Consider the following 18,333-nt stretch of genomic DNA (forward strand, 5'->3'; position numbering starts at 1 on the left):
AATTGATATGGAATGAGGAAGTCTGATTTTCAGTTTGCAGGACAAACAAAAATGTCAGATAACTGAAACCAATTTGATAAAGGTTACTTGTACATTATTAAATATTCCCTTTATTGGGAAGGTTAATATCTGTAGATAACGAGCAAATCATACTCATAGACTCATGAATATCCATTCCATTTGAACTAATTATTCCCAGAGACTCGTTGTTGCTACACCATATAAACTTCCCTCGTCCACTTCACAAAGTGGAACGCACTTCAAAATGGCGACAGAGATTCCCAGAGAAGGAAGTTCACGAGTGTGTATCTAAAAGTGAGTTTAACGCAGCCTAGTTTACCCCCCTTGGAGTTGTTATGGATTTATTTTATGCTATGTTAATGTCCCTTTTGAAGACTGAAACTTTTGGACCCTATTGACTTTCAATATATGGACAGTCCTTAAAATACCTTCTTTTGTCTTCGTCAGAAAAAATAAAGTCATACCAGTTTGAAATAACTTGAATGAGAATTGAACTTGAAAACGATGAATGTTCAGTTTCAACACTTCAAGCTCACTTTCCCTGAACTCATGTGATTCCTGTTTCCTGGTTCTGTGTTTGAGTGTCGTGTGCAGAACAGGCGTGTCTGTAAATCAGTGACGAGGCGTGATGGTAAGAACAGTCACTGGTGTCAAAAAGTGCAATGCTTTTTATTGCCAGTCTTTTGTGATCCAGCATTCCCAAAATTGTGAGAAAGGAATAACAAAAAGCTCTCTCTCTCTCTCTCTCTCTCTCTCTCTCTCTCTCTGTGTGTATATATATATATATATATATATATATATATATATATATATATTTATTTATTTATTTATAAAGTGCTGGTCAACTATAAAAAAAAATTAATCGCAAAATTCAATAATGAATTCAAAAGTACTGTATTCCGCACTTTTATTTTAAAAATACTCCTATATAAACAACAGTGCTATAACATTTGGTTTGCAAATACTTTAATCAAATAAGGTGCTTTTTAACAGCAATATTCCCTTTACACAGTTTAAATATTTATTGTAAATCTCAACTTAAACATTGTAACATACCATGGTCTGGGTGAATACTCGATTCTGATTGGCTGCAGGGTGTCCATTAAAAAGTGATGTAGGACACCTAGTAAAGGAGTTCTAAAACCGTTAGATTTCGATTGTAAAACTAATGTTTAAAAAATGTGTTATTTGGCAAGTGAACATGGTATAAGCGGGTTAATGCCCTTCGAGGTGTCCATTGTCAGGTATTAATGGACTTCGGGCATTAACCCTTACATAACTGCTCCGGGACTCAAGGGTTGAGGATCCAGACGCAGTTTAATGGGTTAATCCACAGACATACACAAAGGCCAGGCAAAGGTCGAAACACAGATGAGCAGTCCAAACAAAGACAACGTCCAGGGCCAAGACAAAACCAAGTATATCCAGGGAACAGAAATAACACCGATCCGGGGAACAAGGCTCAGAAATTCAGTACTTACAGACTAACAAGACCTAGCAAAGAGTGTTCTTCTTCTTCTGGGGTTTTATGGCGGTTGGCATACCAACTTTGAAGGTGCATTCCCGCCACCTACTGGACTGGAGTGTGAAGTGCCTAAGAAAGGAAGTCTAATCTAAGTCTACTCTTTAAAAAATAAATAAAAAATTACATCCTATTAATTAATCCTGTTTCCTTTAAAAATATAAATAACTCATTATATACTCTTGATTGTTTGTTACCTCCTCCTAGTAAAATCTGAAGTGAAAACTCATTAATTTCTATATTACTTAATGCTATTATTAGCTTATACCTCTCCCTTTCATATGCTTCACATACCATAATTACATGCTCGACCGTTTCAGGTAACCCACATCTATCACAGTTACCATCCTCATGTTTACCCATTCTTTGTAAACATTTATTTAATATGCAATGTCCAATTCGCATTCTTGTGACAATAACATCCTCTTTCCTGTTTCCAAATCTTCTTCTCTGTGGACCAACTTTTCCTTGAATACCATAAAAATGTCTACCCTTAGTTCCTTCATTCCACTCCTTCTGCCATATTTCTTGTATTTGCTTAGCGATAATCACTTTAATTTCTGTTTTACTTAATGCCACTTCGATGTCAATTTGTGAATGCTTTAATGCCTGTTTAGCCAGATTGTCAGCCTCCTCATTTCCTTTCACACCCTTATGCGATGGAACCCAAACAAGATTTACCAAAATTCCATACTGTCTTGTTCTGTAAAGACTCTGCATAACTTCGTTTGTCATGTCTTGCCTTGCTGATGACATTCCACTTTCCAAACTATTTAGTGCTGATAAAGAATCTGTGCAAATCACTGCCCTTGCAGGTTGTATTTCTTCTATCCACTGAAGTGCTAAACATATTGCTATTATTTCTGCAGTAAATACTGAGATATAATCTGACGTTCTTTTTGCCATTCTAATGTTAAAAAGGGGAATAAATATCCCTACTGCTGTTTTCCCAAATTCTGGGTCTTTAGAACCATCAGTGTATATTTGCACTGCACTATAATAACTTTGATCTATGTATTTCTGTACACCTACATTTCCTAATCCATTTGTCTTATATTCTCTTTTAAGCAATTGTATATCAATCAAAGGCATTGGGAAAAGCCAAGGTGGAATTGCTGAACTAGCCACAGTAGGGGCAACTTTGATATCACTTAGTCCCATTCTCCGAGCTTCCTCATTGGCCTTCCATCCAAAACTTGATACCTTTTTAGTGTAATCATAATATTTAGTGCTTTTTTGCATTTGTCAACCAATTTCTGGATATGAATATTAAAATTCATTTTCACATCCATCCATATTCCGAGAAATCTTACAACTGTTGTTTGCTTCACTTCTTGTTCATACAATTTAATGTTAATGGTAGGGTTACTCTTCTTTTTTGAAAAACAGATTACCTGAGTTTTATCTACTGAAAACCGAAAGCCCCATTCATTTGCCCAGTTCTCTACCATTTTAACTGCATTCTGCAAACGTCTTTCCTTAACTTAATACTTAACATTACGCCCTCTTTTCCACAGCGCTCCATCGTCTGCATATAAAGATTTTCCAATGCCCCCATCAACCTTTGAAAAAATGTCGTTAATCATGATGTTAAACAGAATTGGACTGCTAACGCTTCCCTGAGGTGTTCCATTCTCTATTGTATGTATCTGTGAAAAGGCAGTACTTACTCTTACTTGTATAGTTCTGTTAAACAAGAAATCTCTGATCCAATTATACATTCTTCCTTTAATTTCCATTTTTTCTAACTTAATTAAAAGTCCCTCTTTCCACATCATGTCATATGCCTTTTCGACATCAAAAAATACCCCCACTAAATCTTCTTTATTTACCTGAGCCTTTCCTATTTCAGATTCCAAGCACAGTACTGAGTCCATTGTATTACGTCCTTTCCTAAATCCACTTTGGTAAGGTGATAATATATTATCCCTTTCAATAACATATACTAATCTACTCATAACCATACGCTCCATTATTTTGCATAAGTTCGATGTTAACGCTATAGGTCTATAATTATTTGGTTGTGTATGATCCTTGCCTGGTTTTGGAATTGGCACTATGACCCCATGCTTCCAGTCTTTTGGTAACTTTCCTGACTCCCAAACCTTATTAAAAAGCCTCAGGATTGGCTCTAATGCTGTCTTTGATAAATGTTTTACCATCTCATAACATATATCATCTCTACCTGGAGATGTTTGCTTAACCCCTGCAAGCGCTTTTTTCAATTCATACAAGGTAAATTCTGAATCCAAAGTACTTCCCGAAAGTCCTTTTTCTTCCCATATATGAGGATACTTACTTATTATCTGGCTCCTAGCATTCCTCACAGCCTCTGATAAATTTGCATTACTATGTATTTTAACAAATGTTTCTGCAAACACCTCTGCTTTACCACTTTCTGACATAATTTGTCTATTATATAGGTATATTGTAATCTCTTTGTATCCCTCCCATCTTTCTTATCATATTCCATAACTCACTTATTTCAATGTCTTCCCCTATTGTATTACAAAAGTCCCTCCAATAACTCCTTTTAGACGTCCGAATAACTCTTCTCACTATAGCTTGTGCCCTTTTATAATGAACCAAATCGTTAAAATTAAGTGACCTTCTTACCCTCTTGAGTGCTTTATTCCTGCTTTTTATTGCCTCATTACACTCCTCATTCCACCATGGCATAGTTTTCCTCCTTCTGCCAGCCTTTCTCTTACCTATTACCTCTTCAGCTGTACTCTGAAGAGCCATGCATATTTCATTGTTAAAAACATCAACATCTTCTATACAATTATCTATTTCCTTCATTTTCCTTTCACATAACTCCTTATACTTATCCCAATCTGCTGACTTGCATTTCCACCTAAGTATTCTTTCCCCGATTCTTTGTTCTATATCTACTCCAATTTTACTGCAAATAGGAAAATGATCACTTCCTATTGTACTCTGTTCAAGTACCTTCCATTCACATTTACTTGCTAAACTTTCAGAGACTATAGTCAAATCTAATGCGGAATGCCTACCCTTATACAAATCAATTCTAGTATGACTGACTTCCATCATTAATGCACACTAATCTTCCCCAATCTAGCATATCTTCAATGATCTCACCATTATAATCCGTTTTTGTGCTTCCCCATATTGAACTGTGAGCATTAAAATCGCCACACCACACTATTTTCTGACTCCCATTACCTCCTATACTTTCTAAACTTTCCTTGTTTAACCTGTCACATGGATTGTACAAATTTATTATTCTAATACACCGTGATCCTTCCCATATTTCCACAACAACAACTTCTTTTCCCTTATCAACCTCAACTGTTTTATACCCAATTCCTTGTTTAATAAAAGTAGCTACTCCACCTCCATTCCCTTGATGTCTATCCCTCCGAATAGCAGAGGTGTGGACTCGAGTCATGTGACTTGGACTCGAGTCAGACTCGAGTCATGAATTTGATGACTTCAGACTCGACTCGACAAAATGTACAAAGACTTGCAACTCGACTTGGACTTTAACATCAATGACTCGTGACTTCACTTGGACTTGCGCCTTTTGACTCGAGAAGACTCGCTACTTCCCATGAAAACTGGGGGGAAAAAATGTTCACACGGCCGCGCCGCTCTCTGTTTATCTGCATCTGTGAAAAAAAAATGTGCACCACGTTTGCATGCAGAGAGCGCGCGCGCTGCCTGCACGACATCCAATCACTGTAGTCCCACGTTTTGATTCGACAGCATCTAAGCAGGCACATTGCAACTAGACAAGCGCAACAACAACAAGCAACAACGCGCCAGTTGACAAAATGACGCCGAAGATAATTTTGTTTGGATATAAAAATTACGAAGTACTCAACAAAAAAAGAGTTGCAATTTGCTAAATATGCGGGTCGAAGATCACAGACGGAGCTGCCACAACGTCCAACTTTGTTCGACACCAAGTTGCACAAAGAAAGGTAAGGTTTCTTTAAGCACCTTATTGGATGTACCGTAATGTACTACTAGTTATAGCTGCTGCATATTTACTGCAACGAGACAGTAAACGCACGTCTCCCTTGCTGGTAATGCTTACAAAAATGTAGTTTTACTCTTTCAATTATTCAGTTTCAGAGTGGCTGGTGTGCTGCCTCATTGAGGTTGTTTATGTAATTTTGGTTAATAATCACAAGCTGAACCGTCACTGAAGACATAAAATATCAAAATTAAAGCGCACCACCGAGATATATACAGCATATAATAACATAATAACGATTATTAGGGTGTGCAATATATATCGTCGTCTGCGATAATATCGTAATTGTTGTTTTAACAATGTGCGATTTGACATGACACACACACACGCAGAGAGTGCATGCATATTCAACCAGTGGTCTAGAACACATCGCTCGCGAGCTACCAGTAGCTTGTGGCCTGATTGGAGGTAGCTTGCTCGCCAAGGGGCCTTTCACATATCACATCTTTTGCGCTCTCAATTTCGTTCAAATGTAGGCTCGCGCGCTCACAAATGAAGCGATGCGCTCATTTTTTCCAGGTGCAGCGAGAACTTTTCAGAATGCCGCAAACGCACATGCAGGTCATGTGACAAGAACCAACCAATTAGCTTTACCCTTTCCATAACAACATTGAAAGCATTAGTCAACATGAAAGACCCAAACACTACGGGTGTTTTTCTCTTCTCCGTAAATAAATCTTGTAGCAGAGCTACAGCAAGCGTTTTTCGGTGGTGGAAAACCATTAGCTACTAAAACCTCTTTGTCGTTGTGGAGAGCGCAGTGCATGGTTGCATAGCAACGACAGACGCCATGGGAAAATCGGACCGAATTTTACTATTAATAAAATATAAATGTGCATTAAAAATGAGTATTTCTGTACTTTTACTTAAGTAAAAATCTGTCTTTACAACTTTTACTTGTAACGGAGTAATATTTGTTTGACCAGTAGTATCAGTACTTTTACTCAAGTAAGGAAGTTGTGAACTTTGTCCACCCACTTCAGTTTCTTAAGGGAAAGGGCTTTCTAATGACTTTTGAAGCAGTGAAAATATTCTTAATATTGCATTCACTTAAACTGAAATGTATTATCGTATACCGTATTAGTGTACAATAGACAATGAATATTAACACAAAAATATTGATATGAGTAAAGAGTAGTTTCAAATACAACATGTGTGGCTATAAGGGATTTTCTGACATCCGTTTCATATTCTTCTCTGTTACAGATATCAAGAATAATAGTTTTTAGTGACCGTAACTTACTAGCTGCTGCATATTTACTGTATCAATGAGAGATGAGTCAGCAGTAGACCTGCAAATACAAGCATTTTTTGTGAAAATTTAATTTTCAGTTTTTTTTTACTGTATTTGATTAATGTCATTGTATAAAAATAGGTTTAAATAAATACAAATCTTACAGACATACATGATTTGTATACATTTTATTTCTGTGATAAGAGGACTTGAAATGACTCGAAACTAAAATGGTAGGACTTTGGACTCGACTTGAGACTTGTTGGCTTTGACTTTTGACTCGACTCGGGACTTGCCTCATCTTGGACTCGACTTGACTCGGGACTCGAGGGCAAAGACTTGAGACTTACTTGTGACTTGCATAACAATGACTTTGTCCCACCTCTGCCGAATAGTAATATAACCATTTATAAGATAGTTGAATTGTGGTTTAAGCCAAGTTTCCTGTATACATATTATATCTGGGCCTTTCTCTTGATTTGCTATAAATTTCTTAAACTCCTGTCCATTTGAAATTAAACTTCTTGCATTCCATTGCAAGATAGTTAAAGGAACACTCCGACTTTTTGGGACTTTAGCCTATTCAACGTATCCCCCAGAGTTAGATAAGTCCATACAAATGTGGCAAAGCGGTGCTCGCTCAGGCAGTTCTAATTTACCTACTTTCGACTACGCCACCTGGGGAATTTCACCCCAGGAATCTAACGGTAACTCTAATGTAAAAGGAACGCACAGGTCCTAATCACGTTGAGTCAGAGACACAGATAAATTGCAAAAATAGATGTACGTTTATTTCATTCAGCATTAAAAGACATTTGTCATTAAAAAGGTGTTGACCAGCAATCACTTCAATTTACAATCCTAATGTTGGCTGTGGAGGGACCTGGACACATCCAGGGGGCAGTCTCAGGATATCACCTTTTTGGTAATTACTCTACTCAGTGCACGCACACCAGCACAGCACACTCAACGACTCATGTCAGAGAAGACCACGACACACAGTGAGGACACCACCACCCAATTCGGTCACTCGTCTGCCCCCTGTGCGCCCAGGACCTGCCAACAAACAAAAGGAAAAAAAATACATTAACCAGTGATATACAACAAAAATAACATGTAAGCAAAAATGATATATATAAACAAAAATTATATTGTTTACAATTTCAAGAGGGGACCAACTCCTTGGTCCCGATCTGGTCGTCACAAAATAAGAAAACTATAAACAAAATCACAATTTCAGCAGCATATGTCAACCAAAAATAATATATAAATTTACCAACACAGCAATTGAGTAGGAAACAAATACAAATTCAGAAAACACTCGCTCCTTAACATAAATCAAAGTAATAAACAAAAAGACAAACTAAACTCAAAACATACCACGGTTACAAGTCACCGTCAGTGGAACTGGTTCATGGAAACGATTCACCTGATGCGGCTCACCCAAAACAGTTCACCTACAATGATTCACTCAGAATGGGTTACTTGAAGGGTTTCTCACAAAACAGTTCGCTCGGATGATTCACTGGAAATGATTCACTCAGAATGGGTTACTTGAAAGGTTTCTCACAAAACCTATAGTATCCAGCTGCAGACCCGCAGCACCACCAGTTTCAGAACCCCAGCGCCAGAACCGGAAGCAAGGGGCGGAGCTTACGTTCTAACACCAGCGCCAGAACCGGAAGTGAGGTGCGGAGCTTACGTTCTAAACCGAGTAACGCGTTTTGGAGCGTAATTTGCTTAGACACAAAACGGTATACTTTTATTACACACGAAACGTCATACTTTATACGCATGTTATAATGATACATTAAGGTACAGAAACATTGGGCTTCACCATATTTTTAATATCGTGGTCCGTTGTAGGCTATGCATTTATATTAACTATGGTTCTTTTTTTATAATAATTTTTACAATGTATTTACCTACATATTGTAAATACAGTTGTTATGATAACACATTTATTTCTATTTGTATATAGGACAGTTAAGCTGTCATTTGTAACTATACAAGAATATAGAAACTATTTAGCTATTTTAGTAAAATGTTCTTATTAAAGTGGTACTACTTACAAGCAGGAGTATGTTGTTTGTGCACCACAAATTGACACTTACCAATCAGGTATTTCAAATAGTTGTAAACTAGCATGAGAGAAAATGCCACAAACTATTGTAAAGTGACACATAACATTGTTAAAGTAATTATGAAAACTGTCACCAATCATTCAGAAGTGTGCTGGACCTTGACACTGGCTTTTCACAATGCAGAGTAGTGTACATCTGTAGATCCTATATTATAATGTGGATACAGCAAGTCAAATATTTGAACAAAACATTCGGGAATCTCCAGAAGGAATATATATTAAATTAATTTGTAGTTATTGTAGACTAATCCCCAATGTTTAGTCAATGGTAGCTTATACAATGTATGGGCGTTTCTTCAACTAGGGGCACTTTTAGGCTTGTGAAGTTGAATAAAAAAAACTTGTTCAAAAGTCACTTAATACAGTCTCATAAGTTTAAATAATTTGTCTAGTTTTAAGGTCTGTAAGAGGACAAACTTAGATTACAAGAGAAATTGTTAATATTTTAACTTTTTTACGACCTGCAATAAACAAATGTCATTTCCACCACATCTCAATATACAGCTGTTATTTAAAAATAGAATAACTTATGCCACTCAAGATTTGTCTAAGATCATTTTTGTAACTAGTTTTATCATTTTTTCCACAATGTACAATAATTATACATTTGTCAATGAGATAAATTAACTCCCCTAATGACCAAATGCTGAACTGTACACCTGTCACACTCTGAGATTTAATATTGTTTTGGGCAAGAGCTTATTAGAAAATAAATAACTTGAATTTTTATATTAAGTAGAGCATGATCTTGTAAATTGTGGATATATTTTTAATGTGTGATGAGAACTTTTTTAATATTTTTAAAAAAATGTGTGTGGTGGTGGAAATGACAATGAATTAACGTGAATGTAGAGAAACAGTGATATTTATTAGAAAAACTCTTAAACTCATCACACTCAGAAAAATCAATTCACAAAGTCATTAAACATAACTACACCTGTTTTTAGTGTAGTACTGAGTTTGATGTATACAACTGATTTGTCTCACAGATGAACGGTTACAGTGCATACGGTAAATAACTGACACAACTGATGGCAAGGCAACAATATAATGATGCAACAAAAAAATTAACACTCATCTTCTGTAAAGAGCAACTGTAAAGAACACCTGAAACTGTATCATTTAAACAGAGATGTGGAATGTGGACAAATTTTGAGCACCTTGAATGTGTGTGTGTGTGTGTGTGTGTGTGTGTGTGTGTGTGTGTGTGTGTGTGTGTGTGTGTGTGTGTGTGTGTGTGTGTGTGTGTGTGTGTGTGTGTGTGTGTGTGTGTGTGCGTGCGTGTGAGAGAGAGAGAGAGAGAGAGAGAGAGAGAGAGAGAGTTTGCGCGTGTGTGTGAGTGTGAGAGAGAGAGAGTTTGCATGTGTGTGTGTGTGTGATGTGATGTGATTCAAGGCCAAATCTAATTAAGTGTTTCACAGATTTCTTTCCAAACAGACACATTAATTTCCTTGTGACGTTTGGTGACTGGTACAGGCTCAGGGATAAGGCCTATAATATTCCTGGTTTGGTACCAGATTATGTCATCCCTTAGAGGCCAAAAAAAACGATTGAGTCCAGCACTGCTCATGGTTTTAACCAGAGCGCCACTGTAGACATCAGTATCCTGTATGATACCAGGATAAATATCTCCATCATACTTCACAGCACACCACTGACCAATGAGTCCCTCATTCAAGTCCACAATGTGCAGCAGACCTATTTGAGGTGTGTCAGGATGCGATGTACTGGTTGAGGGGGAAGGTTTGTCCCAGTGCTGGAACATGACTGTTTCTGGATTGAAACATTTGCAGTCATGAGTTGCAGAGCAAAAGCAACTGAGGATTCTCCATGACATTTGGCTTGGGCTAGCAGAGATTATCTGAAAGGAGAAAAAAACTGTTAAGACATGAACTTAGTAGCAACAATTATTTGTTTGGAGTCAACTGTCAACCATTACCTGATGTATCTTCATTGTGCCACGGATTGTTTGTAGCTCGGACGGCACAAGAATGTCCATAGACTCAATTTCTTCTGGCTCAACATAGAAGAGCTCTGTGGCAGACTTTTGCTGCTGAAGCTCCTCAAAGAGTACCCGAGCATTTGGTATGTCCTTCCCTCTAGCTATGATGTCATCAGCTCTTCTTTTCACTGCTGCTCCTATCCCATCAGCAGGGCCTTTTCCGTGGCCAGCCTCCAGAAAGTTCCAAGTCAGTTTCTTCCAGCCCATCTGATATGGAATGTTGGTGAAGAAATAGAAATTCTTTTTTGAGCGGTATTGGGTGGTTGGCCCATCACTGACCACATGCAGCACTGAAAGAGTGGGGTATTGATCCTTCAGGAAAGTGAGAACTTTTGATAGATGTGCCCAAATAGCACAGGGGTCATGACGAAAAGATGAGCTGATTGAGCAGACTGAGATGACACTGTTTTTGGTGTAGGCCACACCCGTGTGAAGTGAGGCCTGTTTATGGGAATCTCCAAAATGTACTGCTTGAATTTCACTGCTGTACTTGCAGAGAAAATTCTCTGCAAAGTCAATATGCAGGACAACCTCATCTTCGCTCAGATTTTCTTTCAAACCACGAAGAGCAGCATACTGGTGTCTGATGTTGTAGACATGCTTCCCCAATTTTTCTTTTAGTCCCATGGAAAAATCTTCAAGCAAAGTATGGAAAGTACCCATAACCTTCTCTTTAACTGTCAAATGGACTGTGAATTTTTCTTCACTACCATCTTTCTTTTTCTTCAGTCTCTCCTCAGCTTTTCCCTTCCATTCATACCAAAATGTTTGGGTCCCAGGGTCAAAGGTTGAGATTTCCAATTCTTTAGCTTCACAAACGGTACATTCCCTGTACATACATTGCTTGGTATATTTTGGTGAACAACACAGGGATACAATCAAATCTTCAATGTTGCTGCTTTTGATGACTTTGTGATAAAGCAGCTTGTCTGCCATACTCTGCAGATTGGCATGGGTCTTGCAAAGGCATGTGTCTCTATCCTTAACTGTGGGCTTTACAATCCAAAATGGACGTCTCTTACAGAACTCACTGTTAGAAATCCTGATGTCAGGATACTCCTTCCGGAACTTCTTATGGAGTTTTTCCAGAGGCTCATTCAGGAATCGTTTTTGTCTTTTTGTCTTTTTCTTGGTCACAGTGTCCTTTTTTCCAGTTGATGCTCTGCTATTCTCATCTCTTTCTAAGAACTGTTTGATTTTTTCTTCTGTGGCTGGGCTAATGCTGTTCTTTTGTTTCTTCCGTGTGTAAGTAAGAGCTGTTGTCCTTTTTTCATTACTTCTCATTCTTCTGGGTGAAAAGCCAAATTCCCTTTCAGCCATTTTCAGTAGTCGATACTTCTTAAGGACTTTTCCTGCCATTATTTTGGAAATAATTTGTTTATCTCTGTCTGATTGGAGATTTTTATATTTGTCTCTCAGTTCACTGATCATGGCATTGTGAAAAACTAAAGTTCTTCGTAGAGTGCTAGGTGCTGTTACCATTTGCCGTTTGGATTTTGTATTTGGAGAGTCAGCCTGCCTTTTTTTTTCCATCAGTCTATTATACCGCTGACGGTATTTCTGTGCCTTTCGCAAAGCTTTCTCAAGCTTGGCGTTACTCTCATATAGTGCTTGATACACTTTTTGACGGTTTCTTGCTACCCTCTTCCTTCCCCTCTGTTTTTGGGATTGAGATTGGGCAGAAGGTGGTGTGGGGGGCAGGTCAACATCATGTTCTGGCTGCAAGGCAACATCAGGAGAGTGTGGTGGTGTGGTGGTGGAAAGGTAGGCCTGCATTGTGAGGTTTTTTTTAATCTCCTCTCGTCTATTTCTTTGATTCATTCTCCATTGTCTCCTTTGTTTGCGGTGCTCCCGCTTTGACAGATCTGCAATTGCTCTTACTACTCCTTTTTCTTTTTTCCTCAGGTATCTCTCCCTGTCTCTTTTAAGTCTCTCTTCATATTTTATAGGGTCAGCTTTTATTTTGTCCCTATAGGCCTGTGACCTTTCTTTTGTTGTCTTAGGTGGCATCTAAATGAAATAAATGAATATTAAAGTATAATTTAGAAATAAAAATAATATCATAATATAAATACAAATATCAAAAGTATTATAATTTATTATAATATAAAAAGTATTGCACAAATCTACTCTTGCTATCTATATCAATTGTACTTTGTAACCATAAATGTCATTTCCACCACATGCTGTCATTTCCACCACAGAGGGCAGTGCGGTGGAAATGACTGTGGTGGAAATGACATTTCTGTAGTTTTTCATGAAAAAATGGAAGATAGCTTCACTGATTAGCTTTGAATTAATACTTAGCATTTAATGTATGTAAAATACACTTATTTAACTTAAAATTTTTAACTTTTTAAAAACACCCTTGAAGGTACAGCATGTTTGGAAATGACGTAGAATAAATATATTAACTGATCAAGCAATATTTACCTTGATTTTTCTTCTTTTGTTCTTGATGAAAATTTAAAATTGCCTCCATGTCCAACATGTGCTGTGATGTCACTGACCATTTCCATAGAAACCACCTAAACAATCTTTCACACAAACTTTTTAAAGGGACATTACAGTGTTGTGGTGGAAATGACACCAATACTGTGCGACAGCTATATTTTGTATAAAAAGTAATATTGATAGTGGTCTCACATTAAATACTATAATGTATTTTAATTATTTTACTATTACTTAATTTAGGTATATTAATAGTTACCAGATAAGTCATATTTTTAAACTGTATTTTCATTGTTGAAGTTAAAAAGCCTGGGTGTGCGACAAGGAGAAAACAGTGATTTTTACAGCTATAAGAAGGTTGAAAAGTATGAAAAAATCATAATAGAAAGGTAGTAAAATAAATGTAAGGAGGTTTTATTGTTAGTTTAACAAAGAAAGAGGAATTTGTCCAAAATTATATGTTATTTTTAAAAGTACATAAAAGTGCCCATAGTCTAAGAATCACCCGTATACACCTTTTTCAGTAAGCAGAGACAGAAAAGAGACTCAACAAATATGTAAGTTGAAGTAATGAATATTTAGAATAAAAAAGGAAAAATTACATAAAAGCAGATCATCATTCATTCAGCGCTGTGTTGTGGTTGCGCTGTGTCACGTGACAAGCAGTGACGCGTCACCATGGAAACCATAAAGTCACAGATTCGAAATAACGGTCGCCTTGAAAAACTCACGCTGGGGGGGGGGGGGGGGGGTGTCAATTAGAATATTTTAAACTTACGTGTGAAAGGGTTTACATTCTTCAAATTAGTGAAAATTCTGTCATCGTTTACATGCTTGTCTCATTGTAAATAATTCCGCCCCTCACTTCCGGTTCTGGCGCTGGGGTTCTGAAACTGGTGGTGCTGCGGGTATGCAGCTGGATATGTCTCCACAAAACAGTTCGCTCGGTGATTCACTGGAATGGATTACTTGAAGGGTTTCTCACAAAACAGTTCACTCGGATGATTCACTGGAAACGATTCACTAGAACCATTCACTTGGTGTGAAACCGCGCCAAACAGAACAAAAACAGAACAGCACATAAGCAGAACAGCACATAAGCAGAACAGCAGCTGGTAAGGCACAGCGCAAACAGGCTCCACAATGAAGCACCAGGCAGATAACTCTCGTTCAGAATGACGATATTGTCCTTGTCGCATGCAACGGAGCACGCTGTCCCGGGATCAATATGAGAGGAATACGGCCGAATGCCTCCGACAACACTCACCAGCGCAGACGAATCTACACTGTCTCAAATGTCCACATACAACTCCCAACAGCACCCAGACCGGCCTACAGCACTGCCAGAGGCCAGCAACTTCGGTGAGCTTTTACGAACCGCAACACAGTTTGCCGTGCACTCGATTAACCCGCAGCAGGGCACATGGATGACGTCATGGCCCCGGACGATGACGCATGCCAAAACAGCAGGTAGGCTGTGCTCTTATTCACACTGGGTGCCGGGCCATTGGCCACACATTAAACAATTACGAGTGGGAGGGGCGATAGACCGTCATGCTACACATACCTTTTTCATCTCCGTGCGTGCTATAAGTCTGTTTGACGTACCCACCGCTAGCCTAGCTTAGCACAAAGACTGGATGTAAATAGTTGCAGCTAGCATACTAATCCAAATAAGTGACAAAATAACGCAAACATTTTCCTATTTACATGTTGTGATTTATATAGTCACAGAGTGTGCAAAAAAAAAAATCACATGAAACAGACATATTTTAACCGTATAAATACTGGGAACTATATCCCCTGAATATAGGGCGGAGTGATAACCGCAGCGCACCTGAGACGCGCTCTGAACGAACTCTCTGCTCCTCACCACGGCGCGTCTCAGGTGCTGCGGTTATCACTCCGCCCAAGTAGCAGTGCTTCGCCTTCAGAGAATATAGTTCCCAGTATTTATACGGTTAAAATATGTCTGTGTCTCATTTGACTTTGTTTTTTGTACACTATGTGACTATACAAATCACAACATGTAAATAGGAAAATGTTTGCGTTATTTTGTCACTTATTTGGATTAGTATGCTAGCTGCAACCATTTACATCCAGTCTTTGTGCTAAGCTAGGCTAGCGGTGGGTGCGTCAAACAGACTCATAGCACACACGGAGACTTATCCCCCATCTAACTCTGGGGGATAAGTTGAATAGGATAAAGTCCCAAAAAGTCGGAGTGTTCCTTTAACACCATTAAGATCCACCACATGTTGTCTGACTACTTTCTACTTGACTATTTAATGTTGGAATCTTGAGCCTTTCATTGATCATGTCAACAGTAACATTCCCCAGATCCAAGTACTTTTCTGCAGCTCTGACAATAATTTTGATTCTTTCTGTTCTGCTTTCAGTTTGAGCTGAACAGTTCACTACTTCAGCAATAAATGCTACAAATGCTACCTTATCATCCACTACTACCTTTCTATCTTTTTGCTCTTTCCTCTGTTGTATAGAATGAATTTCTTCATTCCTAGTTTCAGTTGTGTTAGGAGTCTTCTCTACTTTCTTCAATGCCTCAGCATATGTTATACCTTCTGTCATTTTAACATTTTGAACTTTGACGGCCTTTTTCCGTACCTGACAACCACCGTATCCTGCACTATGATCCCCTCCACAATTGCAGCATTTAGGGTTTATAACAACACAGAACAAAAAGATAAAATAGAAAAACACATATCACACATAGACAATAAGCAATATACAATTATTTATCATAGGAATTTAGAAGATGTTGTTTCAGCATTGGTTTGAATATGTATAAGGATGTGACTGATCTAATGGACATAGGAAGGTCATTCCACAGTTTAGGACCTACTCGAGAAAAGGCTCTGTCAACTCTAGGTTTATACTTAGTCCTGGTAGTGCACAGCAGTTGTTTGTTCTCCGATCTCAGGGATCTAGGAGGGGTGTAAAGTGTGACCAGGTTTGACAGATAAACTGACAGATTTCACTTAAGTGAAATTAGAAGTGGCGTCACAGCATCATATTTCTTAGCCGACATTAACATTTTTGCTGCCGCGTTTTGAATTTTCTGAAGACGCATAATTGCTCCAGTATCCACACCGAAATAGAGGGAATTACAGTAATCCATTTTTGAAAAAACAAAGTTTGAGTTTAGTTCTTTCACAGGCAGATAAATCTGCGTGTCGTCGGCGTAACAGTGAAAAGACACTTTAGTTCCTGTAAATGTAATGCGATCATTGAGATGTAAGAGTACCGGTACTTTGATTTCTAACATTATTCTCTCAATAGACATTTACATCGACAGTCTGGCGTTATAATTTATTTTCTTTTGGTGTACTGTGGAGTGGGTAAAACTGTTTTTAATGGCAGGCTAGCAGATACTGTTGACTCGCGCTAGCCTAGCATCGGCGAACTATGCAACTGGAAGGACTGGATAAATTTTTTTGAAAACTGTCTCCACTGATGAATAACAACCAGGCTAACTTGAAAATGAGGTCCGATGTCCAAAATCCTGAACCACCCCTTTAATTACAAGTAATGTGCATTACGTAATCAGATTACTTTTTGATGTTACGAGTAAAGTAATTCATTATTAATTAATAAGCTCAGAGTTCATCGCTGCACGGACACAGGGAACACCTGCAGTACTCTGGATCCAGAGATGCCAAAGTGTCCGGCGCAGGGATTGTTGTGAGGACAGGGGGGAAGTGAAGGACAAAAGCCAGAGAAAACATCGAAAAACTGCTCTGTAGGTTTTGCACGGCCCGAGACTGGGTGATGACAGTCGACCTGGAAAGGCAGCTGAAAATCCCAACACACCCAGTCCAAATTGAACCTGACTTCATCTTGGTCTCAGACATGGGCAGTATTTCAATTAAATGTATTTTAAATACGTATTTAATTACTTTTGTGTATACTTTTAATACTTTTTTGTATTTTGCAGGTGTGGAAAAAATAAAATGTAGTTTGTAACAAAATATTTAGAGGGAGTGTATTTAGAGTATTTCAAACACTTAAATACTTAAGAAAAATCACCATATGCTTAAGTATATAAAAAAGCACATAGAGCACCAAAGCACGAGTAGAGTAACGGTGATAATATGGCTACGTAGCCTACATCAAACACGTTTTGCTATTAAGGGCAGCCTACCACACCATTGATGTGAACTTAGCTATACATGCCATTTACGTCAGAGGGAGCTATTTCAGGCCCTGTAGAGCTCTCAGGCACTATTATTATGAGGAACCTTGAACAAAGAATGAGGAGATTTAAAAAATAATGGCTTTTTGATTGTTTGGATTTATTCACAACACAACATAATCCAAAGATACACAACAAATGGCAAAAAAGCACATTATTTAAAGGGGTCATGACCCGGGTTTTTAGGGGCCAAGCACTGAAGGTGCGGGCACCTATTGTATCTGTTCCCGCTCTTCTTCTTCTTCTTCCGACTGGGAGTCTATGGTAGCCCATAGAAGCGTATGCGGGAAAGTTGTTTTGCTTTGACATTCTGATAGAGGACAGTCCCAACATCAAATACACCAATTTTGGTGTTTCTAACTCATTCCCTCTAGCGCCACCACCTGTCCAAAGTTTCAGAAATTGTATGCTAATAACCAGTGACGGCTGGTGATAATTATTTTTGGGGGGGGCGCATTTTTTATTTGAGGGGGGGGGGGGGGATACAAAGCAGAAACAAAAAAGCTATTTTGATCTCTTTTTATTATTTTTTTATTTCAGACCAACAAAGTAGTAACAAAAAGCATGTTTCCTACTTGAACATAATGTTGCTCTCCTTTATATACAGTCCCTTTCCAAAAATTTGAATATCATGGAAAAGTTAAATTATTTTAGGAATTCAACTTAAAATGTGAAACTAATTTTATTTAAAAAAGGCTCATTGCTTGCAAAGTGAGATATTTTAAGCCTTGATTTGTTATA

General features: G+C 38.1%; 1 protein-coding gene across 1 annotated transcript in view; it reads right to left on the reverse strand.

The window, feature by feature from the left end:
- The window catches only part of LOC307004279 (uncharacterized protein), a 72,468-nt gene that overhangs the window by 32,415 nt on the left and 21,720 nt on the right, over window positions 1–18,333 (reverse strand). The gene's annotated exons all lie outside the window — the stretch shown is intronic.

This window comes from Phoxinus phoxinus, assembly GCF_949152265.1.
Source record: "Phoxinus phoxinus genome assembly, chromosome: 9".
Lineage (NCBI taxonomy): Eukaryota > Metazoa > Chordata > Actinopteri > Cypriniformes > Leuciscidae > Phoxinus > Phoxinus phoxinus.